This window comes from Anomaloglossus baeobatrachus, chromosome 1 (genome assembly GCF_048569485.1).
Source record: "Anomaloglossus baeobatrachus isolate aAnoBae1 chromosome 1, aAnoBae1.hap1, whole genome shotgun sequence".
NCBI lineage: Eukaryota > Metazoa > Chordata > Amphibia > Anura > Aromobatidae > Anomaloglossus > Anomaloglossus baeobatrachus.
The window spans coordinates 273630193-273658106 of NC_134353.1; the positions used below are offsets into that span (position 1 = coordinate 273630193).

The window sequence follows — 27914 nt, forward strand, 5'->3', positions numbered from 1 at the left end:
CTTATTCCCTGCTTTCCCCGCCCACCGGAAAATATGATTGGTTGCAGTGAGACACGCCCACACGCTGAGTGACAGCTGTCTAACTGCAACCAATCACAGCCGCCGATGGGCGTGTCACTATGGAGCAGAGAAATAAATAAATAAATTAAAAAAAAACGGTGTGCAGTTCCCCCCTATTTTAATACCAGCCAGATAAAGCCCATACGGCTGCAGGCTGGTATTCTCAGAATGGGGAGCCCCACGTTATGGGAAGCCCCCCAGCCTAACAATATCGGTCAGCAGCCGCCCAGAATTGCCGCATACATTAGATGCGACAGTTCTGGGACTGTACCCGGCTTTTCCCGATTTGCCCTGGTGCGTTGGAAAATCGGGGTAATAAGGAGTTATTGGCAGCCCATAGCTGCCACTAAATCCTAGATTAATCATGTCTGGCATCTCCCCGAGATACCCTCCATGATTAATCTGTAAGTTACAGTAAATAAACACACACACCCGAAAAAATCATTTATTAGAAATAAAAAACGCTAACAAATTCCCTAGTTCAACAATTTAATAAGCCCCAAAAAGCCCTCCATGTCCGGCGTAATCCAGGATGCTGCAGCGTCTCTTCCAGCTCTGCTGCATGAAGGTGACCGGAGCTGCAGAAGACACCGCCGCTCCTGTCATGCTGCATGCCTCCCCTGCGTCTGGCTGACATCAGATATATAACACACACACACACACACACACACACACACACACACACACACACTCCCTGCAGCTGTGCTCCCCTGTGTCTGGCTCGACAATCACACATCAGACAGCAAGCACACACCAGAACGCATCGCATCCATACACAACATGTGTGTGTGTGTGTTCCGCCGCAGGACCTTGATGCGCTCACCTGCTCTCTTCTGGAGGTACCCGCTATCTATAATGAAGTGTCCTGCAGTGTCTTTAACTCTTTCACCGCTGCATGACACTTATTATTATATTATTGACCACGGCTAGGTCTTATTTTCAGGGGATGTCTTATATTAAAGCTTCCCTGAAAACTCCTGGGAGGTATTATTTTCGGGGAAACACGGTAGTAGCGTGCATGAGGCCTTAAGTCTGAAACGCAAAACCCTTACATGCTTAAAAGACAAAGTCACAAACACACCATAACAGAATATGGCTATATTTTCATAAATAAAGCAATCTGATATAAATCTGTAATTACAGCATTATTGTCATTGCATTTTTAATACACTACACTTTTTGTTGTTTTGTTTTACAGTGGAACAAAAGTGATTTTTTTAGTTAATATTCTTATTATTGTGGACCATAACTTTACTAAGGTTATTATTTAACAACTACACACCAACTCTCCTTCCAAGCACTGAAGATTATCTCTATTCTATGGCCTACAATATATTATGCCTTGAATGTGTGCGCGCATACAGATATATATTTAGAACCAGAACGTCATCTATACATCAGATTCCGGACATGAACCTCTTTGGTCACATAATAGTGCAATGCTGGATATATATATATATATAATATATATATTAAAAAAAAAAAAAAACAAGCCATAAATCAGGCAGGCACATTGATTTTGAGGCTAGACTGCTTAGGGTAAAAGTACATTGTGTAATATGCGGTGCAAGTGTTTTACTCTATTCCTGCTACACTGAGACGTGTCAGTTTGTGGTTTCCATTACATGGTTCTTTGGTCCTCGTTGTTTGAACATTTCTCAAGTCATCACCTCAATAATTAAAACACTGAACTATGAGAGGTGAGAAAGTTGGCCACTTAGTTGAATCGAGAGTTTCTCAGCACTTCATCCTTTTTCATTAAACTTCTGTATAGTCACCTTCGTTCCACAAAAAAGATGGATATATTTGGAAAGGAACAATAACTCATGAAGAGGATCTATTGATCTTGTGATTTACTACAATAAGGGTATGTGCCCATGATCAGGTCCTGACTTGCGGGTCCGTGAGTCTCCTCCGCAGGAGACCAAAGCTGCTCATACCCACGATCAGGGTTCATTGCACTGCGGTCTCTTGCTTGTGTTCTCCCTACGGAGGTCAGTGTTTGCTGTGGAAAAAAACAAGCACAGTAGGCACAGGATTTCTAGAACTCCCGTCCACTGTGCTTGTACTGTACAATGCAGCGTTTTAGACGCAGCTGAAGCAGGCTACATCCAAAACACTGCAAACACTGATCGTGGGCACGCACCCTTAGATTACAAGATGAGTTAGAAAAATAAATACATGAAAAAAAATAAAAAAAATAGGAAAAACAACAAGCAATTCTTTAAAGGAGATAGTCTTTCCAAAGCCCGTGTGTTCCTGTCTGGGAGTCACGTAGAAATTAGGGTCATAGTAACTTCTGACACTTCATATTCTCCACAGAGCAGCAGGCAAGAAGACAACTCATCCCAGAGAGTTCCCGAGCATCCTGCAGAAACACAAAAATGCAAATACTTCAGTAATAAATGATCTACATCTTCCTGTTAGTAACGCAAATGAAAGAGCTAATCTGATTAAACTTCCATTTTTAGCTGCAAAACTATTTTAGGTCCCCCTTCACATGTTCCAGTTTGACCAACTGTATATAGTTACCGTATGTCATCCGTGTGACATGTCCCGGAAAAAAAAAAAAAAAAACCCTGAAATTAATGGTTTTTATTTGTGTGGTAAAAGATAGATAGATTACATTTTACAGCTATTAACGAAATAAACAACTGAAAGGAGAAAGAAAAAAAAAACAACACAAACATGGTCCACTCCATTTTTGAAAAACAGCAAAAGGTAAAGTTGACAGGTGTGGGCTAATATCAGGCTGGGAAGTCCCATGGTTATTTGGCCCTTCCCAGCCTAAAAATACCAGCTGACCGCCGCCTTATAACTGGAGAATCTACAGACCATATAGAAGGCGCTTGTACGCCAAAACGCGTAGTCCAAGCAGGCTACCACTCCTAATCTCTTTCCTTCACCGCCCAGAAGTGTGGCTCCAATTTTATGGAAGTTTTTCAAAATAAAGATTTGCAAATGCAAAAAATTTTTTAATATATATCTGCATCCTCAAATTTGTCCGCTGGAGTTATAAAGTTTTTTCATTGAGAATCTCATTAGTTGCGCAAATACTGGCGCTTCCAAAATGACACCACATCAGTGCAATCAGGATAATGGCAGTTTAGGTTGATGTCGCTTGCAATGTCAGCTGGCATCAAGCCATGGTGTTAGTAATGGAGAGGCGTCCATTACTATTCCAGTAAGAAGAACAAAAACAAAAGTCAATAAATACTCCCCAAAACTTTCCATTGTTTATTTTTATTTAGAATAATAAAAAAAATAAAAAACATGCAGCTCTGCCATAATCTACCACAGGCCAAAAGCTGATACCTGGATAAAAAAACAAAACACATCCATAGAGAAATGAAACAAGACACTTAGGGCTCACTCACACTTCCGCTATTTTGACGCAAACGGAATCCGTCACTAATGTAGTACAGTTCATTTATTTACAGTGGAAGCGCGACATCATGTGGACACAAGCGGGTACTACATGTCACACACACGCGCCATAGTAACGCGCTTCAAAAGCCGAAGCGCTGCACTCTAAAGCTACTTCCACACATCCGGTTTGAGCAGTGCGGCTCAATCCGGCTGTGAAAACTATGCAACGGATGCGGCGAAAACACCGCATCCTTTGCATACGTTTTTACATGCGGCCCGTCCGGTTTTTTCCGGTTGCGGCACGCTGAGCATGCGCAGTGGAAAAAAACCGCATGCGGCGACCAGATGTGGGTTTTTCCGCATCGCGCCGCATCCAGCCTCCATAGGTATGCATTGAAAAATGCGTCGCAGCGGCCGGATGCGGCGTTTTTTGCCGGAGCAAAAAACGTTGCAGGAAACGTTCGATCCGGCCGCGGCATCGGCTAAATCTGCCGTATGCGGCAAAAACCGGACTGAACGCAAGCCCCTGCGGCACAATACGGCACTAATGTAAGTCTATGCAAAAAAAACCCGCAACCGGCGTAAAAAAAACGGTTGCGGTTTTTCTGCAGAACGCCGTATTGTGCCGCAGAGCAAAAAACCGGATGTGTGAAAGTAGCCTAAGACGCCACGTGCGCACGGCCCCTGCACAATCTCCATAGATTATGCAGGGGACGCAGGACGCATGCAGTTACGCAACGTGCGCACATAGCCTTACTATCCCGAGCAACGCCCGGGTACTACAGCTAGTATTCAAATAAAGAAAAAGGGGCAAGGGATCTTTCTATAACACGTATGCCTGGATTCAGCATCTATGTGCCTGTGTGGCACTTCCTTTAATTCAGATCACAAAATCCTGGTGGTTGGTTCTGTACAGCCAATTTGCCAAAGAAAAAAACTGCAGTGATCTGTCAGGAAAAACTAGCATGAATAGGGCCTGAAAAGATTATAAACGCATTTTCCACCCATTCCAGCTGCGCACAAGCCTAAATCACGTGTGACTGCATTATCGCTCCATGGACAAGACAGTACATAGTGGAAGGTGAATGTAAACCTTGCCTGTGCCACACTGTGGGGTACTGCTCTATTTGAACAGGAGCAGATCTGCAGTACCCTCAGCGGCCGCTAAACAGTGTGGCAGAGGTGTCGGACGCCCGCTGATAGGATACAGATGACCCATCTTAATTAGTCCCAACTATCCTGTTAGTAGGTCATTAAAGGGAACCTGTCACCAGATTTTTCCCTATTAAACTAAAAGTATCACCTTCTGCAGCTCCTGGGTTGCATTATATGAAGGTGCACCTTGGCCCTGACTCCCCTTCCAGATCCCAAAAATAACTTTGTAAAACTTGGCCATTAGGTATGCTAATTACCTTGGTTGGCCAGATGGGTGGGCTCATTTTCTGCTCCTGTCCCCCTCCTGCCGTTGATCGCCATCCTCCTTCCTTGATTGACGGGATGACGCCCTCCATCTTCCTCCTCGTTGCATTTTCAAGTCTCGCGCCTGTGCAGTTAGGTCCACTCGCACAGCTTGCTCTGCCATATCGTGGGCAGAGCAGAAAATAGCTATCCTAGCTCGCGCCGGAGAGCTAATGCACAGACGCGAGATTATGGGTGGGTACGAGCATGGCGCTGGTGATGTCGGCGCTGTGCATGACCTCACCTGTGCCAGGCTTGTACCCACCCATAATCTCGCGTCTGTGCATTAGCTCACCAGTGCGAGCTAGGGCAGCTGTTTTCTGCTCTGCCCACGATATGGCAGAGCAAGCTGTGCGAGTGGACCTAACTGCACAGGCGCAAGACTTGAAAATGCAACGAGGAGGAAGATGGAGGGCATCATCCCGTCAATCAAGGAAGGAGGACGGCGATCAGCGGCAGGAGGGGGAGGACAGGAGCAGAAAATGAGCCCACCCATCTGGCCAACCAAGGTAATTAGCATACCTAATGGCCAAGTTTTATAAAGTTATTTTTGGGGTCTGGAAGGGGAGTCCCGGCCAAGGTGCACCTTAATAGAATGCAGCCCAGGAGATGCAGAAGGGGATTCTTTTAGTTTAATAGGGAAAAATCTGGTGACGGGTTCCCTTTAATATGGGCAGCATGTTGGCTCAGTGGTTAACACTGCAGTCTTGCAGCGCTGGGGTCATGGGTTCAAATCCCACCAAGGACACCATCTGCAAGGAGTTTGTATGTTCTCCCTGTGTTTGCGTGGGTTTCCTCTGGGTACTCCGGTTTCCTCCCACACTCAAGACATAGAGATAGGGACTCTAGATTGTGAGCCCCAATGGGGACAGTGTTGCCAATGTATGTAATGCGCTGTGGAATTAATAGTGCTATATAAATGAATAAAATTATTATTATTATTATAATATAAAAAAAAATAGGAAAACCGCTTTGGGGCAGCCCGTGCTGTGAATGGAGCAGGCTGCCCGATCTCCGGGCACATTACACGGCGGGATCACTCACTTAGGGCAGCAGGTAGATGAACACCAGAAGCACCAGGTCAAACAGGAAAAAGATCCAGAGATCGAACCAGTAGGAGTGGTGAGACAGAGTCTGCAGGCAGCCCTGCGCTTCTCTTCTCCGCTGTGCCAGCTGTGCCGGCACCTTCCCTGCTCCGCCCGCATCCTCCGGCTGTGCCGGCACCTTCCCTGCTCCGCCCGCATCCTCCGGCTGTGCCCGCTGCCGAGTCTCCATGCTGCGCAGTGCTGAGGTCTTAGGAGTAAAGTGTAAGGACTCGGAGAGCGGCCAAAGAGCACTCACTCACTGGTCGTGTGAAGGAAGAAGTTCGGTCACGTGTGCCTAGGGAGCAGTCATGTGACCGGAAGCAGTGACATCATCTATGACGAGAGGGGCGTGTCAAACGTTCTGTACACAGCGTCACCTTAGGTGTGGAGAAGAGAATGTGAGCTGTCACCATGGAAACAAAGACGCGCCCTGTACACGGGCCGCTCTGACTGCAGGGGGAGGTCACTGGGCGGGCAGGCGCTCCTAGTGGCCGGGAAGGCTGCATCTTCTCCCGGTGGCCGCACACGTGTTATACAGCTCTGTGCAGCTATGAGAGGGAGCAGAGGAGACGTGCGAGGGGAGGAGCCGCCGTGCGAGGGGAGGAGCTCCCAGATGTTACTCGCAGATCTCCCTCGGTGTCAGATCCCGTCAGTGCCCGCAGCTGCCCTCAGCTCTCCAGTGCGGCCGCCAGTGGCTGCCCCGTGCCGCTATGACCGGGAGACAGCACAGGCTCGCACAGCGCTCTCCGCCCCCTTGTTGTTTTTTGTTTTCTTTTCCGGGAGCTCACCTGTACGTGACGTGTGGGGCGGGGCATCCTCACCGCTCTGCTCATTGGCCACTTGGCATTGAGGGCAGGTGGTGGGCGTGGTCTGTGACACTGGCGTGTTCCTTGCCCTGGGGAGGCTTTGTATGTATGACCTGATCAGGTGGGAGCCTGGAGGCCAGAACTGGCTGCAGCGAACCCCTCATTGCCGCCACTGCTCAGCAGGGGAGTCAGGGCTACAGAGCTCAATGGGGGCATCAGTAGGGCTAAAGAGCTAAACAGGTGAATTGGGGGGGGCTAGAGAGCTAAATAGTGGAATCAGGGGAGCTACAGAGCTCAATAGGGGCATCAGGGGAGCTACAGAGCTCGACGGGGGCATCAGTAGGGCTAAAGAGCTAAACAGGTGAATTAGGGGGGGGCTAGAGAGCTAAATAGTGGCATCAGGGGGCTACAGAGCCCAACGGGAGCATCAGTAGGGCTAAAGAGCTAAACAGGTGAATTAGGGGGGGGCTAGAGAGCTAAATAGTGGCATCAGGGGGCTACAGAACTCTACAGCGGCATCAGGGGGCTACAGAGCTAAACTGGGGGTGGGGGCTCCAGAACACGACAGGAGCATCCGGGGGCTAAAGAGCTCATGGGGGGGGGGGCTACAGAACTCTACCGAGTCATCAGGGGGCTAAAGAACTAAATGGGCATCATGGGGGCTACAGCGTTTCACGGGAGCATCAGGGGATACAGAGTGCATGACCCCTCTCTGGTACCACACAGGCTCTCTGTGCATACTGACAGTGTGCTCCGAGCATTACTACTGCCGCTACAACAGGGGCATCAGGAGACTACAGAGCTCCTCATACGCATCAGGGGGCAACAGATCTCCACGTGAGTATGGGGGGGGCTACAGAGCGCCGCCGGAGCATCAGGGTGTACAGAGTGCATGGCCCCTCTCCAAGACCCCGCAGGCTCTCCGTGTATACTGACAGTGCTGTAGTGTCAGTCCCAAGTGTTACCACTGCCGCTACCAAGGTGGAATGTGCTTCTTCTTAGTTATTTCTAGCCATGACGCTGGAGTACCTGCCTTGTTTTACACTTCAGGAAAACAGCTGCATTTTTTTTAATGTTTTTTTCTTTCCCCATTTTGTTTTGAAGCAGACCTGTCTGAAAAAGGCATCTTGTGCACATACCCTATGACTGAGTTCCCATGAGGAATATTTAGGTTTCTTACTTTATGTTGTGTTTTTGTTTTGCTTTTTTTCTTTTCTTAGTATGAGATTATGACATGACTGAAAGCCGGCCGCTCCGGGTGGGAAATGAATGAATTGTGGCTGCAGAGGTCATGTGACCAGTGGGGAAGGCAAAGCTGACCGGACCTATGAAGAAGCGGTTGTCCAGTACTGCGCCAACCACACGTTTCTTTTTTTTTCTTTTGGTTTTTCAGTCATTCCAAAAGACAATGGGCCCGATCAGAGGCGTAGCTAGGGGTTCAGCTCAGGGGGCGAAGCATCCGAGTGGGGCCCTAACCAGGTAACCATGGTAACAGCTACGGTATCACACGCTAACAGCTCGTACAGACCACCGGATTTTCCGTATTACGTCCGAGTGCAGTCCAATTCTCATGGACTGACAGAATGGAGAAGATGGAAAATTTTATTATTATAATTCTCCACATTAAGGAAAATGATTCCCACTCTGATCAGCATAATCCCACCATTTTCTCAGATGAAGAAAATCTGGTCATGTGGCCCCGATACTACACTGAAGTGAAATCTAAACGCAACACTTCTGGTTTTACTCTCATTCTTCATGAGCTGAACTCCAAGATCTTAGAATCTTTCTATGTACAAAAAGACTTTTTCTCTCAAATATTTTTCAGAAAATTGTCTAAATCTGTATTGGGCTGAGTTCACATGTCCTGTAATCATCCGATGGAATGGATCCTGCAGAGATCTGTTGGCAAAATGATTTCTGCCGCATCCGTTTTATGGGAGTCTATGGAGAATGGATCTGTTAGCAGATTGTTATTTCTCTTCCATTTGTAACGGATCCTGTAAGAAAAAAAACAATCGCACTGTTACTGAAATAAAATCTCAATACAAAGACCAACACTATTACTGCCATATGGTGACCACATAGTGGTAGATACCAGTCCTGCAGAACATTTAAGTGATTGCAGTGTAGTTATTGCTGGTGACTTAGGCTATGTGCGCACATAGCATTCTGCCCTGCAGAAATTTCTGCAGCGATTTCAACAGCACACGTGCGCTTCGAATCGCTGCAGAAACAGTCCGTAATGAAAAAAAAAAGCCGATTCCATGCGCTCTGACTGCAGCCCCTCCCTTAGACAGAGCGGGACCTGCAGGCAGAGCGCAGGAAAGAAGTGACATGTCACTTCTTAGAACGCTTGCTTCGGGCAGCAGCCGAAGTGCTGCGCCCTAATACGCCACGTGCGCACGTCTCCTTCATAGATTATGCTGGGGACGCAGGACGCATGCAGTTACGCTGCGGTGCAGATCGCAGCGTAACTGCATGCAAATACGCAACGTGCGCACATAGCCTTACAGATGACTTTCTTTCTGATGGAGTTATTCATTTTCCCTATCTTCTGTCTGGCCCAGACCGACATGACGACTTCTCTAGCTGCAACTTGCCTGCAGAGATTACAGCAAAGACACATCTAACTTCTCACATTTCCAGCACCGTTCTCGTCTATTCCCAACATGCACAAACTCCTCATACTGCTGATACCCCAATACTGAACCACTGCTGTATGCGTCGCTATTAATGCACCTGCTTTGTGGTCTTACTGCCACACCTAGTAATGCCCACCACCGTGCACCTTACATCGTAATAATGCCTCCATTGTACCCTCTTAATGGGAAAATAAACCTCTGGAAACTAGTAATGCCCTGTGCAAGTACCCTAGAAAACATTGCCACAATTTTGCCACATAAAAAGTAATAATGCCCCGTGTGAGTCCGCAGCATCCACACACTATATGTTTCCTAGAGAAGCCTTGATAGCACCGCTGTCCCCCCGACAAGGAGCTGCCTCCTGAAGTCTCTGACCGCAGTTTCTCAGTGGATTACATTATAGAACACGTAAAGCGGTTGCCTCTATTTTATAAGTTACACCTAATGGTGTTCCCTGGTTTTCTTTTTTAAGTGACCCTTGCAGAAGCCAATCACATCCTCAGTGCCTTAAAAAAGTAATCATACTCCGTGAACATTTCACATTTTCACCAACATATTTAAATGTAATTTTTGGGGATTTTATGTTATACATCAAAAAGGCTGGACTGGGGTGTCTGGGGCCCACCAGAGGAATTGACTCCAGGGGGCCACCCTACAGCTCTGTGCAAATACCTGTTAGCTGTAATCCCTGGTATTTCCCAGAGGAGCATTGCAGCTATAAGACTCCTCACTGGTAGCCAGATTGGTTTGTCAGTCTCTGCATGGAGAAAAGATTTCCCCGTGGTCCCCACTATAGCTTTCCATAGAGCCTGATCAGATCTCATAATTTGCACTGACAAGGGTCAACCATCCCGAAACACTGTCTGCAAATTGAGGTTCTGATCTGGTATAAATCCTAGGTTATATGAAAAGGCTCGTTAAAGGGTCATTTTTGACTTTTAGGATTGCTACTTACAATAGGTGGTACTACAATTCATCTCCTTCCTACCCAGAGGAGCATTGCAGCTATAAGACTCCTCACCACTGACAGCCAGACTGGTTTGTCAGGTCTCCGCAAGGAGAAAAGATTTCCCCTTACACCCCGTTATAGTGGAGTGTCAACTATAAAACACAAGGCAGCTCCTGCACGTCTACTGTGTGCACACAATAATTGGGAACTGAGTTGGAGAACTCCGGCACACTAATCACCCCAAATAAAGAAAATAGACTGGAGTAATGCTGTGATTAATTTTATTGGTGTAAATAAAATTAATCACAGCTTTACTCTAGTCTATTTTCTTTATTTGGGGTGATTAGTGTGTCGGAGTTCTCCAACTCAGTTCTATATATTTTGTTTTTCTCCTGAGCACCTACAGTCATATGAAAAAGTTTGGGCACCCCTATTAATGTTAACCTTTTTTCTTTATAACAATTTGGGTTTTTGCAACAGCTATTTCAGTTTCATACATCTAATAACTGATGGACTGAGTAATATTTCTGGATTGAAATGAGGTTTATTGTACTAACAGAAAATGTGCAATCCGCATTTAAACTAAATTTGACCGGTGCAAAAGTATGGGCACCTCAACATAAAAGTGACATTAATATTTTGTAGATCCTCCTTTTGCAAAAATAACAGCCTCTAGTCGCTTCCTGTAGCTTTTAATGAGTTCCTGGATCCTGGATGAAGGTATATTTGACCATTCCTGTTTACAAAACAATTCCAGTTCAGCTAAGTTTGATGGTCGCCGAGCATGGACGGCACGCTTCAAATCATCCCACAGATTTTCAATGATATTCAGGTCTGGGGACTGGGATGGCCATTCCAGAACATTGTAATTGTTCCTCTGCATGAATGCCTGAGTAGATTTGGAGCGGTGTTTTGGATCATTGTCTTGCTGAAATATCCATCCCCTGCATAACTTCAACTTCGTCACTGATTCTTGCACATTACTGTCAAGAATCTGCTGATACTGAGTTGAATCCATGCAACCCTCAACTTTACCAAGATTCCCGGTGCCGGCATTGGCCACACAGCCCCAAAGCATGATGGAACCTCCACCAAATTTTACTGTGGGTAGCAAGTGCTTTTCTTGGAATGCCGTGTTTTTTTGCCTCCATGCATAACGCCTTTTTGTATGACCAAACAACTCAATCTTTGTTTCATCAGTCCACAGGACCATCTTCCAAAATGTAACTGGCTTGTCCAAATGTGCTTTTGCATACCTCAGGCAACTCTGTTTATGGCGTGCTTGCAGAAACTGCTTCTTTCGCATCACTCTCCCATACAGCTTCTCCTTGTGCAAAGTGCGCTGTATTGTTGACATACACATTGACACCATCTGCAGCAAGATGATGCTGCAGGTCTTTGGAGGTGGTCTGTGGATTGTCCTTGACTGTTCTCACCATTCTTCTTCTCTGCCTTTCTGATATTTTTCTTAGCCTGCCACTTCTGGGCTTAAGAACTGTACCTGTGTTCTTCCATTTCCTTTTATGTTCCTCACAGTGGAAACTGACAGTTTAAATCTCTGAGACAACTTTTTGTATCCTTCCCCTGAACAACTATGTTGAATAATCTTTGTTTTCAGATCATTTGAGAGTTGTTTTGAGGAGCCCATGATGCCACTCTTCATAGGAGATTCAAATCAGAGAACAACTTGCAAGTGGCCACCTTAAATACCTTTTCTCATGATTGGATACACCTGCCTATGAAGTTCAAAGCTCAATGAGGTTACAAAACCAATTTAGTGCTTTAGTAAGTCAGTAAAGTAGTTAGGTGTGTTCAAATCAAGAAATTGATAAGGGTGCCCATACTTTTGCACCGGTCAAATTTTGTTTAAATGCAGATTGCACATTTTCTGTTAGTACAATACACCTCATTTCAATCCATAAATATTACTCAGTCCATCAGTTATTAGATATATGAAACTGAAATAGCTGTTGCAAAAACCCAATTTGTTATAAAGAAAAAAGGTTAACATTAATAGGGGTGCCCAAACTTTTTCATATGACTGTATAATCGGTGATGCTGAGCCTTATTTGTTTATTGCACAATAACTGGGATGTATAATTATAGAAGTTTGCATTAAAGGGGTTCTTTGGTAACAACAAGTTATCACTGATCCACAGGATCAAAGGCGTATCTAGGGGGGACTGGCGGGGCATGTTCCCTGGGCACAGTTTCAGGGAGGAGCTGTTGGGCCGCCTGATGCAGGCGCTCTGAAAGTGTCCCCTGTGGCTGTGCCTTGGCGCCCTCCGTAGTGGGAGCTGGCTTTTCTCTGAGACTCAGAGAGACTGGACAATTGAACCCTGTGACCGCCACCATTTCCGGGTCAGTGCGACATCAGCAGTGTGATTGGGTCAGCTGGTCACACTGCTGTCACTCGTCGGCACCGCAGCCCGCAGAGGTGAATGCTCCAGTGTGAGTTGAAGACACTGAAGAGGAACAACAGAGGGTGAGGGGAGAAAAGTCTATGGACACAGAAATATAAATGCTGCCCCAGAATGGGGGAGGGTGAGGGGAGGAATATAAACACAGCCACAGTATGGGGGGAGGGGAGGAATATAAATGCGGCTATAGTATGGGGGAGAAGAGAAATATAAATGCGGCCACAGTATGGGGGAGGAATATACCTGTGGTACAGTATGGGGGGAGGGGGAGGAATATAAATGTGGCCACAGTATGGGGGAAGGGGGAGGAATATAAATGTGGCCACAGTATGGGGGGAATATATATATGGCCACAGTATGGGGGGAGGTTAGGGGGAGGAATATAAATGCGGTCACAGTATGGGGGGAGGAATATAAATGCGGTCACAGTATGGGGGGAGGAATATAAATGCGGCCACAGTATGATGGGAGGGGGATGAATATAAATGCGGTCACAGTATGGCGGGAGGAATATATATGCGGCCACATTATAGGGGGAGGGGGAGGGTGATAGAAGGAATATAAATGTGGCTACAGTGTGGGTGAGGGTGAGGGGAGGAATATAAATGCAGCCACAGTATAAGGGAAGGAACATATGTGTGTTCTCAGTATGGGGGAGGGGGGGTGAGGAAAGGAATATAAATGCAGCCACAGTATGGGTGAGGGCAGGAATGTAAATGCAGCCACAGTATGGGGAAGGGTGAGGAGAGAAATATAGTATATGGGAAGGGGGAGGAATATGAATGTGGTCACAGTATTGGGGGAGGAATATAAATGCGGTCATAGTATGGTGGAGGAATATAAATGCTGCCACAGTAAGGGGGAGGGCAGGAATGTAAATGCAGCCACAGTATGGGGAAGGGTGAGGAGAGAAATATTGTATATGGGAAGGGTGAGGTTAAGGGGAGGAATATAAATGCGGCCACATAATGGGGGAGGGTGAGGGGAGGAATATAAATGCGGCCACAGTATGGGCGAAGGAGAAGGAATATCAATGCGACCACAGTATGGGGGAGGTAGAGGAATATAAATGAGGCCACAGTATGGAGGAGGGGAAGAATATAAATGCAGCCACAGTATGGGAGGAAAAGATGAATATAAATGCGGCCACAGTATGGGGGGAGGGGGAAGTTAAGGGGAGGAATATAAATGCGGTCACAGTATGGGGGGAGGAATATAAATGCGGCCATAGTATGGGAGAGGAATATAAATGCGGCCACAGTAAGGGGGAGGGGAGGAATATAAATGTAGCCACAGTATGAGGAAGGGTGAGGAGAGAAATATAGTATGGGGGAGGGGGAGGTTAAGGGGGGGTATATAAATGCGGCCACAGTATGGGGGAGGGTGAGGGGAGGAATATATATGCGGCCACAGTATGGGGGAAGGGGGAGGAATATAAATGCGACCACAGTATGGGGGAGGTAGAGGAATATAAATGAGGCCACAGTATGGAGGAGGGGAAGAATATAAATGCAGCCACAGTATGGGAGGAAAAGATGAATATAAATGCGGCCACAGTATGCGAGAGGAATATAAATGCATTCACAGTATGGTGGGAGGGGGAGGAATATAAATGCGGCCACAGTATGGGGGAGGAATATAAATGCGGTTACAGTGAGGGCGAGGGGAAGAATATAAATGCAGCCACACTATAGGGAAGGGTGAGGAGAGAAATATAAATGCTGCCACGGTATTGAGAAGGGTGAGGGGAGGAATATAAATGCGGCCACAGTATGGAGGGAGGAATATAAATGCGGCCACAGTATGGGGGGAGGGGGGAATATAAATGCGGTCACAGTATGGTGGGAGGGGGAGGAATATAAATGCGGCCACAGTATGGGGGGAGGAATATATATGCGGCCACAGTATGGGAGAGGGTGAGGGGAGGAATATAAATGCGTCCACAGTATGGGGGAAGAGGGAGGAATATAAATGCGACCACAGTATGGGGGAGGTAGAGGAATATAAATGCGGCCACAGTATGGAGGAGGGGAAGAATATAAATGCAGCCACAGTATGAGAGGAAAAGAGGAATATAAATGCGACCACATTATGGGGGGAGGGGGAGGAATATAAATGCGGCCACTATATCGGGGAGGAAAAGAGGAATATAAATGCGGCCACAGTATGGGGAAGGGGGAGGAATATAAATGCGGACACAGTATGAGGGGAGGGGAAGGAATATAATGCGGACATAGTATGGGCGGAGGGGAAGGAATATAAATGCAGCCACAGGTTGGGGGAGGAATATAAATGTGGCCACAGTATGTTGGGAGGGGGAGGAATTTAAATGCGGCCACAGTAAGGGGGGAGGGGAGGATATAAATGCGGCCACAGTAAGGGGAGGATATAAATGCAGCCACAGTATGGGGAAGGGTGAGGAGAGAAATATAAATGCCACGGTATTGTGGAGGGTGAGGGGCGGAATATACATGTGGCCACAGTATGGGGGGAGGGGAAGGAATATAAATGCAGCCACAGTATGGGGGAGGGTGAGGAGAGAAATATAGGTGCTGCCACAGTATGGGGGAGGAATATGAATGTGGCCACAACATGGAAGGGGGAGGAATATAAATGCAGCCACAGTATGGGGGGAGGGTGAGGAATATAAATGAAAATAATAAATAATTCCATCTGACCTTATCATCATCATATAAATCCCACAATGTCTTCCATAAATCTCTGTTAAAGAAATGTGTGGTTTTGGGAACTCCTCTTCCTGTTCCTCACCTCCAGTCTTGATTATTATTTGGAGCTCCAGATATCGAGAATTTTTGATTTTCAGCTCGTCCATGTGTCTCTACAGTACCTGGTTCATTGGCAGGGTTATGGTCCTGAGCAAAGGACTTGGGTGCCTTCCGCTGGTGTCCATGCAGAGCGTCCGGTAAAGGCTGCTTTACACGCAGCAACATCGCTAGCGATGTTGCTAGCGAAAGCACTCACCCTTGTCGTTTATGCATCATGGGGCAAATCGTTGCCCATGGCGAACAATATCGCTAGGACACGTAAAACGGACTTACCTTCCTAGCGACGTCGCTGTGGGTGGCGAACAACCTCTTTTTTAAGGGGGAGTTTCGTGCGCCGTCACAGGGACGTCACACAGCGGGCCACCAATAGAAGCGGAGGGGCGGAGACCAGCCGCATTAACGACACGCCAACCTCGTTGCCGGAGGACGCAGGAAGGCTGTTGTTCGTCGTTCTCGGGGTGTCACACGTAGGGATGTGTGCTGCCTCAGGAACGACGAACAACCTGCGTCCAGCACCAGCAACGAAAATTTGAAAATGAACGACGTGTCAGCGATCAATGATTAGGTGAGTATTTCTGAACGTTAGCGGTCGTTCGTAGGTGTCACACGCAACGATGTCGCTAACGATGCCAGATGTGCGTCACGAATTCCGTGACCCTGATGACATATCGTTAGTTGCGTGTAAAGCGGCCTTTAGGGCATTACATCGCCTTAATCTGGAGAGACCTGGACCTGAGAGTCTACAGGCCCCTCATAGATGGAGGGGTACTATCACATGGTGTCTGGCTCAAAACGCACTGAGTGTCAGGACTACATCTGACGCTGTTAACACATCAGAGTTGGACATTCCACACGATGCTGATTTAGAGTTGTACAGACAGGCTTGAGCGTCGACCAGTTGTGCTCTTGTTAGTAATCGGGCTCGCAAGAGTTAATTTTTGTTAACCTGTGGCTTGCTGCTTGAGTCACATGTTGCAGAAGACCTATCACAGTCACCTTTGCTTTTTTTAAGATGGTGGAGCCTCTTCTGTCATCACATCATCATTAGCAGTTTCATAGTATGTGTGATATTAAAGACGCATAATGGCACTGTTGCGCTGTGTCAATGGTCAACAACCCTGAGAGCAGGATATGTGGTCAGAGAACCCTGAGCAGGGCATCTGTGGTTGATGGCCCTGTAAGTGGCGCCGGTAGTCGGAGGCCCGGAGCACGGTGTTGGTGGTCGATGGCCCTGAGCGCGTTTTTGATGACCCTGAGCGCATTGGTGTTCAGGAACCCTGTGCACGGCGTCATTGGTTGGCAGCTCTGAGCGCAGCATTGGTTGTCAGGGGCCGAGCGAGGCATCAGTGGTCAGGGCTTCTGACCATGGCATAGGTGTCTGTGATGTGATGCCTGTGACATCTGTGGTACTGTGTTTGACATTTTCTGTCAGGTTGGGCCTGTGATGTTTTGTCTGTGGTGCTGTGCCTGTGATGTTGTGTCTGTGACTCTGTCCTGGTGAAATGTTGTCTGTGATGCTATGCTTATGACGTCTCTGTTGCTGTGTCTATGATGCTGTGTCTGTGACCATGTCTGTGACTCTGTGCTGGTTATACTGTATAATGTCTGTAATGCTGTGCCTGTAATGATTTGTCTGTGAATCAGTGCCCGTAATATGATGTCTGTGATGCTGTGCCTGTGACCTCTGTGATTTTGTGTCAGTGGCAGTGATATGATGTCTGTGATTCTGTGCCTGTTATGTTGTGTCTAACTCTATGCCAGTGATATGATGTCTGTGATGCTGTGCCTGTGACGTTTGTGATGTTGTGTCTGTGACTCTGTGCTGGTGATAGGTCTGTGACGCTGTGCCTGTGGTGTTGTGTCTGTGACTTTGTGCCAGTGATATGATGCCTGTGATATATATGAGCACTTAGTAAATGATGTGTCTCAGATTTGATCTGGCAGCCTCCTGTGCTGCGGTCCATCTCCACCTCCACTGAGTCACAGCATTTGGTCGCTGTCCTGGTTCTGAACACTTTGTGTGTTCATTGCCTTTCTGCCAACAAGTGTTTCCAATGCTTTAAAGGGAACCCGTCAGGTACAATATGCACCCAGAACCACGAGCAGTTCTGGATGCATATTGTTAATCCCTGCCTAACCGTCCCTGTATCTAGTAGCATAGATAAAGAGATCTTTAGAAAAAGTGTTTCTAAAGATCTTTTATTTTATGCTAATGAGTGTGGCGACTAGTCCCAAGGGCGTTTCTTACCTTAGCTAGTCGGCGCAGATATTATGCTAGATTGCCCCTGTGGGTATTCTAAAATGCTAATGAATATGCAGTGTTGCTGCACATATGCCGCACATACCTCATTGTTCATGGCGGCCTGCAGAGGATGGATGCGCAGTGCGCATGATCTGGAGTACCCGAGGCTTCTGATCATGCACACTAAACTGATACCGAGTGTAAGCTTCCCGGCTTCAGTGAGGTACAGTGCACATGACCGGAAGTGCTGAGGACTCCGGATTATGCGCACTGTGCATCCATTCTCCGCTGGCCACCATGAACAGTGAGGTATGTGCGGCATCGCTGCGTTTTCATTAGTATGTTAGTACGCCCACAGGGGCATGCTACTGTGCTATGTTGGCCGACTAGCAAAGGGGAGAAACGCCCTTCTGACTAGTCCTTGCACTAATCTATGTGCGAATGATGCGGTTGCACAGGGCGCAGGCCGGCAGACAGCAGAGGGGGCGCCGCAGGGAGCAGGAATTCACTTTCACTTGCTGCTCCTGTAGTGCCCTCCATCTCCTCCTCTATGCTCTGCATGTTGTCTTCTCCCCTCTTCACCAGAGAGAGGAGGGAAGGGCATCTGCTCTGCTCCAGCCAGAGAAGCTTCTATTATAGAGCCACTCTCTAGGAAGAAGACTTCTCCTGTATATACCGTATGTAAGTATAATGTGCTGTGTGTCATATATGTGTGTCATATCTATCCCTCTATTTCTATTATCTATCTGTCTGTTATCTGTCTATCTCTATTATCTATCTTTTATCTATCCCTCTAAAGCCTGCTTTATACGGGACGACCGATTGTGCGATTCCACAATCGATCGTACCCGCCCCCGTCGTTTTTGCGTCACGGGCAAATCGCTGCCCGTGGCGGACAAACTCGTTTAACCCCTGTCACACATACTTACCTTCTGGACGACCTCGCTGTGGGCGTCGAACGTCCACTTCCTGAAGTGGGAGGGACGTTCGGCGTCACAGCGACGTCACACAGCCGCCGGTCAATAGAAGTGGAGGGGCGGAGTTGAGCGGGACGTAAACATCCCGCCTTCCTTCCGCATAGTTGGCGGGTGCCGCGGGATGGAGGTAAGCTGCTGTTCATCGTTCCCGGGGTGTCACGGAGCGGCGTGTGCTACCCCGGGAACTATGAGCAACCGGCGCCATTTTAATTAAACGACATTATGAAACCGAGCGACGAGTACACAACTCACGATTTGTGAGCGATACTGCGTCGCTTGGAGGTGTCACACAGCCCGACGTCGCAAGCGATGCCGGATGTGCGTCACAAAAACCGTGACCCCCGACGATCTATCGCACGATAGATCGTCTTGTGTAAAGCACCCTTAACTATCCCTCTATCTATCTATTATCTATCTGTCCCTCTATCTATCTATTATCTATCTGTCCCTCTATCTCTCTATCTATTATTTATCTCTATCTATCTGTCTGTCTGATATCCATTTGTCTAATTATCATTTATCCAGCGTCGGTCTGGCACACTGAGTCACCAGTCAGTACCCCGGTAGGCCCCCGAACCAGACATAGAGGGGACCCGCCGGCTGGGTATGTCGTTGGCATCAAAGATCCAGGGCTCCGGCCCCTAACTTCTTGCCCGGAGCCCCAAATGTTGTGTGACCACCGCATTGAACTGTGTCAGCGTCACGTTGCCCCTGATGCAGTTCAGTCCTGCGATAGAGCACAGAGCTCCATGCTCTATCACTACTCGTCTCCTAAGCCGCAGATCGCTACAGGCCTGTGTCTTAGCAGACGTTGGTGTGCCCAAGAGGGCAGCACAGTGACATCATTAAATTGCGCTGTCTCTGCAGGCCGCCATCGAAAAGGAGACGGAGGCTGGGAATCAGGATTAGGTGAGTATAATCTTATTTTTATTTATTAATGTCTATGGGATCTGTGGAAAAATTTTTGCAAAATCGTGATGACATTTTAAGAGATCATGACACACCACAATGGGGGGCCCCTACTGTGTATAGGAGGCTATGTGGAGGCCCGTGCTATGGTTAGGAGGCTGTGTGGGGATCCCTTGCTGTGCGTAGGAGGCTGTGTGGAGGTCCCTGCTGTGCATAGGAGGCTGTGTGGAGGCCCCTGCTGTGCGTAGAAGGCTGTGTGGAGGCCCCTGCTGTGCGTAGAAGGCTGTGTGGAGGCCTCTGCTGTGCGTAGGACGTAGGATGCTGTGTGGAGGCCCCTGCTGTGCGTAGGAGGTAGGATGCTGTGTGGAGGCCCCTGCTGTGCGTAGGCGGCTGTGTGGAGGCCCCAATTGTGCATAGGAGGCTGTGTAGTGGTCCCTGGTGTGCGTAGGATGCTGTGTGGGAGGCCTCCTGCTGTGTGTGGAGGGTTGTGTGGGTACCTCCTGCCATGCATAGGAGGCTGTGTGAAGGCCTACTGTGTGTAAAGGGCTGTGAGGGGGCCTTCTCCCGTGCATAGGAGGCTGTGTGGAGGCCTCCTGCTGTGTGTAAAGGGCTGTGTGTGGGCCTCCTGCCATGTATAGAAGGTTTTGTGGGAGGCCTCTGCTGTGTGTAGGAGGCTGTATTGAGGCCCCCACTGTGCGTAGGAGGCTGTGTGGAGGTACCTACTGTGCATAGTGATAAAGCCTTAATTTAGGTTGATGCCATTCATATGATACGCATCTATCCCTTTGACACCTGTATTCCAAATCTATTATTAAAGACCTATATCGCATGCGATATCTATATCTACACAAATCAAAGACAGCCAGTCATGATGGATGTAGAATTCTGAGTTTATTAAGGGAAGTAAAGGGTATAATATCAAAAGACCCTTGGCTGAGGGCCAAGGGTGCCTACTATAATCCTATTGGTTAATCTTACAAAAACAGCTTACATCGAGTAATATATATGTATGCATTTCATAATCTTATATTAAGCTAACTCAGCATGTATTAAAATAAAAGTATGTCTCGTCTTATGATTTAGTGGAAAGTCCCATGTCTGCAATTTCCAGACATGGGTGGGTTTAGAAAGAAGAAGCTAAATCAAAGGCCATTTTGTTAGTCCAGCATTTTCTTGATTATATTCAATATGGATTCAATATGCATTTAATCCCATCCATAACAGTCCCCCCTTTTGAAGATAACCAAAAAATCTCTTTCGTCAAGTCCATCCATCTGTCCCGACATGTTCCAGCATGTCTTTATGTATACATTATGCAGGGTATTCCTAAGCTATCCCTACGACTGGGGACCCTGTTCTATCCCTCATCCCGACGGTAGACCTAAAGGTGGTCAGGGCCGGGCCTCCAGCGTACCCCTATTTCCTAACAGACCCTGATCTGAAATCACCATACCCTGAGTCCAAGACCAGGCAAGACACGCTGTATATCAAATGGACGAAAACAAATAGACTTGTTCAGCAAACGATCAAAAGGGAAGTAGAAGCACCGGATGGCAGAAAGAAACAGTTCCTGTCCCTTAGGTGTCCTCTCGGCCACGTTCCACAGTGGCATACAGGATCCGAGATGAAGGGGGAGGAGTAGAAGGCGGTGGTGGTGGTCCTCTCATCAGTTCATACTCATCGGGGCTGGTTGCACTCAGAGCCTCATACTCCTCAGGCGGTGGTGGAAGGTCATCAAAAGCGGCATGCATGGTCATCGTCTCATCCATGGTCTTAGTTATCATCCTCCTGATGCATGGAGCCACGCAGCACATGATCAAGATCAACACTGTCAAGACACAGATAAGAATTATTCCTAGTTTAATAAGCGCATCTTGCCACCCTCTCCACCACCCAAACCAAGTGTCCCATTGTTGTGTGCCTGAGTTTCTGGCCAGTTCTTCGGACAAATCAGTGAGACCTTTTAGGGCTTTAGTTATGCTACCATCGGGGGCAGTATTATTGGGTATGTAAGTACAGCAGTTAGGTCCTATCATTTTACAGACTCCCCCCTTTTCTGCCAGAATCATGTCGAGGGCCATCCTATTTTGAAAGGCCATAACTGAGGTGGGTCCTAGTTGTTCAACAATTCCTTTTAGGGCGTCTCTGGTGTAATTTACAAAGCGTTGTTGGTTGTAATATAGGTAGTTTATCCAATCTACATTTTTGTTTACCGTTATTATGGGGACGATTGATTCAAAACCGGCTGCTACTTGATTTCTGGCTTTGAATTCATCCGGCACCCCTCTAGGAACACCAATTGAATCAACATAAACATGAGGGTCAAAGGATCCTTTTATTTCTGATTCCCTTTTTTGTCTGTTTAGGGGCTGGTGTTCCTGAACAGCTTTGTTTATTTCAGGCAACTCGAATATGTGGAATGGCATAAGCACTTTTACTAGGGCACATTGCCCGATCCACGGTACTTGTAAACGGGGTCTTATTTTCATGTCTCCACAAAGCCAGTATACATCGGGTAATTGACTATGTTGATTGGTAAACAGGGAATCATCATAAGGGCCATTGTTTATTTTTATGGTACCGTTACAGAAATTTGGTGGCAATTTACCTACTGCTAATCCCTGGGCAGTGCGTTCAAAACAGGTATAATTTCCGGGATAGGGGGTGATCCCATGCCCAATCGATTCGTTCCACTGGTAGGGAGGGTACATTTGTGCTACCTTACGGCATCTTTTTAAAAGGGCTGTGGTGTTATTGAAAAGAGACAATATGCAATAAAAACCTTTTTCATCTGTTCTGGGATCTATGGGGAAAGGAACCGTACCCAAGTGAGGCCTAGCTGTGGAACACACAATACATGCTGACCTGTTGTTACTTGTTGCGGTGTACCTCAGCCACTCTAACCAGAGATTTGAGTCTGAATACCCGGTTTCCAGAGCAAGTTTGTCTTCATAGGTCATGTCTGTCATGTATCTTGCCCCTCTCATCAGTTCCCTCATCTGTATATCCCAGGTGTGGTGTGAAGGCTTGTTCACTATGTCTTTGAGCCAAAACTTTCCTGTCACAGTAGGTACAGGTATGTCCCCATATGTACTTAGCACGTACAGTCCTTGATCACCTTCAGAGGGATTCTCGATGTTTAAAAACATAGTCATGCACCCATCTATTGGACAGCGAATGTCTGTGTCTTCTCCATCTTCTATGCCCCTTTCTCCCCTGAATCTGCCTTTGGACAGTGTCATGCGATCCAATAAGCTTTTCCCAAACCTGTCTTTGCGTTCTACAGCTTGAGTGGGCCTGGATCCCCAGTGTGCATTACCGGTGGTCCAACCTACAAAGGACCATTTTTCACAATTTGAACCCCATCCAGTTTCAGCAGTAGTTATACATATGTAATGTGTACCCCGGTGGTATAGAAGATACTGGTTAGTGGGAGTAGGACATGGGATCACTATGTCGCAGTAGTCAAACTGATATGAGGTGGAGGGAACGGACACATTAAACCAGAAAGTAACCACCCCATTTTCTCTGGATATTGCCCCTTGGCCAGTCACCACCCCCAAGAAAATGGAATGTAACAGACTTAGGTAGAAGATGGGAGACAGCCGTCTCCTGCTCCCGGGTCCGGCATCTTTTTGCAGTGAGATGCGTGGATCCATGTGGGTCTTCCTTCAACTTTAACAGCGGTAGTAGTCGTCAGAAGGACCTGGAATGGTCCGTCGTATCTGGGCTCAAGGGTACGTCTGGTGAATTTCCTGATGTGGACCCAGTCACCTGGTTGGATCTGGTGTGAGCCTTCTAGGTCCTGAGGATCTGGAATGGAAGAGAAAACTCGAGAATGTACTTTAGTCAAATGTTTAGCCAGTTCCACAACAAACTTGGTCAGAGTATCGTACTGCAAGGATAGCTGTTGTGGAAAGTACAACCCTAATCTGGGTGCGCTACCAAACAAGATCTCATAGGGGCTCAGCTTGTGGGCTCCTGTTGGGGTGTGTCTGACACTGAACAATGCAAGGGGGAGACTCTCATGCCATGGCTTCCCTGTCTCCTGCGCTGCCTTAAGCATTTTTGCTTTCAGTGTCCCATTTAACCTCTCAACTTTCCCACTACTCTGAGGGTGATACGGGGTGTGTAGAGCCAATTCAGTACCCAAAGCCTGCCATATCTCTTTGGTCAAGTTAGCAGTAAAAGCAGGGCCCTGGTCACTTTCTATGGTCTCCGGAAGTCCATATCTGCACACTATCTCCGTGAAGAAGTTTCTTCATCGTTGTCTTCGCGGATTGGTTCTTGACAGGAAACGCTTCTGGCCATCCGGAAAAGATATCTATCACCACCAAGACGTATTCGAATCCTCCTGAGTGAGGCATCTGGATGTGATCTATCTGTATGCGCTGGAAGGGGTACAACGGCTTGGGTGTACACTTCTGAGGCGTCTTCTCCGTTTTCCCAGGGTTGCATCGGGCGCAGACCAGACATCCTTTCGTGTAGTTTGCTGTTTGCTGCTGCAGTGGAAAATCCAGGTGCGTGATAGTACTCTCTCACAAGATTGTGCATCTTCACTTTTGACTGATGTGTAATGCCATGGGCCCATCTGGCCACCATCGGGTAGAGAGCACGCGGAAGGCATGGTTTCCCTTTTTCCAGTATCAGATGCTTCTCATTCTGTACTGCTCCATCTTGGATCCATTTGTCTTTCTCTTCCTTCGAGGCCTGCTTCTGAAGAATGCGGACCATGTCTTCCCAAGACTTTCCATCTTTCCCCTCTTCTTGTTCTTCAGGATTGGTTAGGGAGCATAACTTGGTCACTTCAGTGACGAGTGCTTGTAGTGCTGCTTCTTTGGCTGTTCTGTCAGCGAGAGCATTTCCCAGTGCTTCCTTTGAGGTTCCCCCAGTGTGGGCCTTGACCTTGATCACCGCGACTGTATCTGGCAATAGCAAAGACTCCATCAGTTCTTGTACGGCCTTGTGGTGGCGTACAGGTGTTCCATTTGTGGTGATGAAGTCCCTCGCCTTCCATATTGGTCCATAATCGTGAGCGATTCCCCATGCATAGCGGGAGTCAGAGTAAATGTTCACCTTCTTTCCAGCCGCCATCTTGCAGGCTTCAGTGAGAGCGCGTATCTCAGCTTCCTGAGCAGACAAGGATGCGGGTAACGCCTGTGTCATCATCACAGCATCTTCTGTTACCACCGCTATCCCCGTGCGAAACTGCCCCTCTTTATCTGCATACCTTGATCCATCCACAAAGAGGGTTAAGTCAGGGTCTTCTAAGGGTGTATCTTTCACGGTATCGAATCCAGAGGTTTCCTGCCTCATGAGAGCAAGGCAATCATGCTGTGCTATGCCTGAGTCGACTACCTCTTCCACCAAGGTGTCAGAGGTGGGACACTCCCCCCATGGGAGAGGGAGGAGAGTAGCAGGGTTAAGGACCGCACACCGGGAGATGGTCACGTTGTCGGGAAGCAGCAGGGAGCACTGTAGCCGCAAGTGACGAGCGGAAGAGAGATGCTTCGGCTGAGTCTGTGCCAGGATGGCAGTAATGTCATGTGGAGCCTTGATCTTCAACTGATGACCTAGAACGATGTCAGAGGTCTTGTCCAACAGCAGGTGGGTTGCGAACACCGCTCTCATGCAGGATGGTGCTCCTCGGGCGACAGGATCCAGTCTGGCTGAGTAGTATCCAATGGGCCGCTGTCTTCCTCCGTGAGACTGGGTCAAAACCCCCGTAGCATGTCCTGCTTTCTCCATGACGAACAGGCAGAATGGTTTTTGATAGTCTGGCAAACCCAGGGCTGGAGAGGAAGATATGATATCTTTCAGCTTGTAGAATGCATCTATAGCCTCCTCTGTTAAACTGAATGGCTGAGTCTTCAAACATTCATATAAAGGTTCCATCAGCAGGGAGGCGTCCATTATCCACGCACGACAGTATGACGTCATCCCTAAGTAGGATTGCAGTTGAGTGTGATTTTGGGGAAGTGGTATTTGCTCAACGGCTGACTTCCTATCTGCTGTTAAATGTTTAGTTTGATGCGAGATGCAGTGTCCCAAGAACACGACTTTTTCCTGGCAGAATTGGAGTTTGTTTTTGGAAGCTTTACATCCATTCAGTGCAAGGAACTGTAGCAGGGAGATCGAGTTTTCTCGGGCTTCCTCCAGGGAATCACAGCAGAGGAGAAGATCATCGACATATTGAAGCAGGACTACATTAGGGTGAGTGATCTTCCATGGTTCTAATACATCAGTCATTGCTTGGCTGAACATGGATGGGCTGTTCTGGGCCCCTTGGGGCATCACTGTCCATGCGTACTGCTGGCCCTCATGAGTAAAGGCAAAAAGATGTTGACAATTTGCACTTAATGGAACACTGAAGAAAGCATTTGCTAGATCCACTACGGTGAAACAGGAAGCAGTAGATTGGATGCCTGCCAGCAATGTATGTGGGTTAGGCACCAGTGGAGTGTCCAGCACTGTGGCTTCATTCACTGCACGTAAGTCTTGGACCATCCTGTAAGTAGCTGGCTCTCCTTTTCTCGCTTTCTTCTTTACTGGAAACAACGGTGTGTTGCAGGGAGATTTGGTTGGTATGATCGTCCCATTCTTGAGGTAGCATTCTAACTGATGAGAGATAGCAGCAGACTGCTGAATTGAGAGTGGATATTGTGGCTTGCGGGGAAGTAAGGCTCCTGGTTTAAGCTTCACCTCCACTGGTTGGACTGGCAGTCTTCCAACATCTTCTGGACCTTGTGACCAGAGTATATCAGGGACCTGTGATAGCCAGGTGTCAGAGGTGGGATTCACATCTTCGGATATACAGAAAAGGCCGAACACTTGCGACACTTCTTCCTGATCCAGGGGGGTAGTTAAAGAGACAGTACCATCGTTGTTGAAAGAGATACGAGCATGTAGCTTCCTGAGCAGGTCTGTGCCTAAAAGATTCACTGGACATGTGTTGGATACCACAAGCTGTGAAAGCATGCTGTGTGTAGGTTGCAGGCTGAGATTCAAAGGACGTGTCATTGGAGTACTTCGGGTGGTTCCATCGATACCCACACATGGGACAACTTCATCTGTGAGACAATCTGGGTCGGGTAAATCTGCATACTTAATGACGCTTCTGGCTGCACCGGTATCCACCAAAAAGGGAATGGATTTCCCTTCTACTTCCACCTGTATGGTAGGAGTAGGACCGCTAGCTTGCTTGGGAGTATGATTGTATAGCAAGTTGAAAGACGGTGGTGGATCCAGCTTGCCAATCTCCTATTGGAGAGGTGGGGGAGGAGGCAGATCAGCTGGTGATTGCTGCTGATGGTCTGTGGGACCCCTCACGGGGGTGGGGTTGGTGTCGTTGTGCTGAAGTACTGTTCTGCAATTTCTTTGGATATGACCAGTCCGTCCACACCTGTAGCATGTTCTACCTTTCTTGAGGGGTTGGAGCTCCTGGTTCTCCTTAGGTGACTGTGCAAGTAACACATTTGTACGTGGTGTAGACTTGGACACTGCCAGATTCATTTCAACACCTCTTGCTATCTGGAAGAGAGTGTCTTGGTCTTTTACCCTGTAATCAGGGGTTACTAGCTGCAGTTGTTTGCGTATGGGCTCTCGGAGACCAGAGACAAAGGATTGCACCCATGTCTGTGTATGGGCTTTCTCTCTATAACTGAACCCCAAATCTAAAAACAACTGATTCAGCCGATGATAGAACTTTTCAACTGTCTCCCCCTTTTCCTGGACCATGTCTTGTAGAGAGACAGACTGGTGTGTAAGACGTTCCTTTGCCCATTCACATAACCTGTGACAGAACTGTTCCCCCGACTCATATGTCTGCAAATAAGCTGGGGAAGCACCAAATCCCAATTCTAAACCCGACTCCATTACTGGCCAGAAAGAATCCCCAGCTTTAATTTGGGCGAGCCCATATAAATCAGAATATGTGGCAGAGTGAGTTTTCTGGATTTGGCACATCTTTCTATAGAAAGGCATCGGATGGGTATCAGGATCAGGAAGGGAATTTACTAAAACTGCCGCCTCCTGTGGCTTCCATGTCACATATTTGGGGCGTTCTTGTCTGTTTTTGGCACCAAGTCTGTAACTATCGTGATCAGGGTGCGATGCCGTGTGTGGGCTGTCATCCTCAAATAAGGGCAGCACCTGTAGTTTTTCTCCATAGCTGGAGATTGTGGGTTTAGTCTCTACTGGGGACAGTTT

At 47.6% G+C, this 27914-nt stretch overlaps 1 long non-coding RNA gene across 1 annotated transcript; it reads right to left on the reverse strand.

Annotated features, from left to right (window-relative positions):
* Positions 1-1143: 1143 nt before the first annotated feature.
* Positions 1144-6715, reverse strand: LOC142291848 (uncharacterized). Its single transcript, XR_012750545.1, has 2 exons — positions 5932-6715; positions 1144-2428 (listed from the first exon to the last, which is right to left on the reverse strand). It is a non-coding gene; the product is annotated as an uncharacterized LOC142291848 (long non-coding RNA).
* Positions 6716-27914: the final 21199 nt, after the last annotated feature.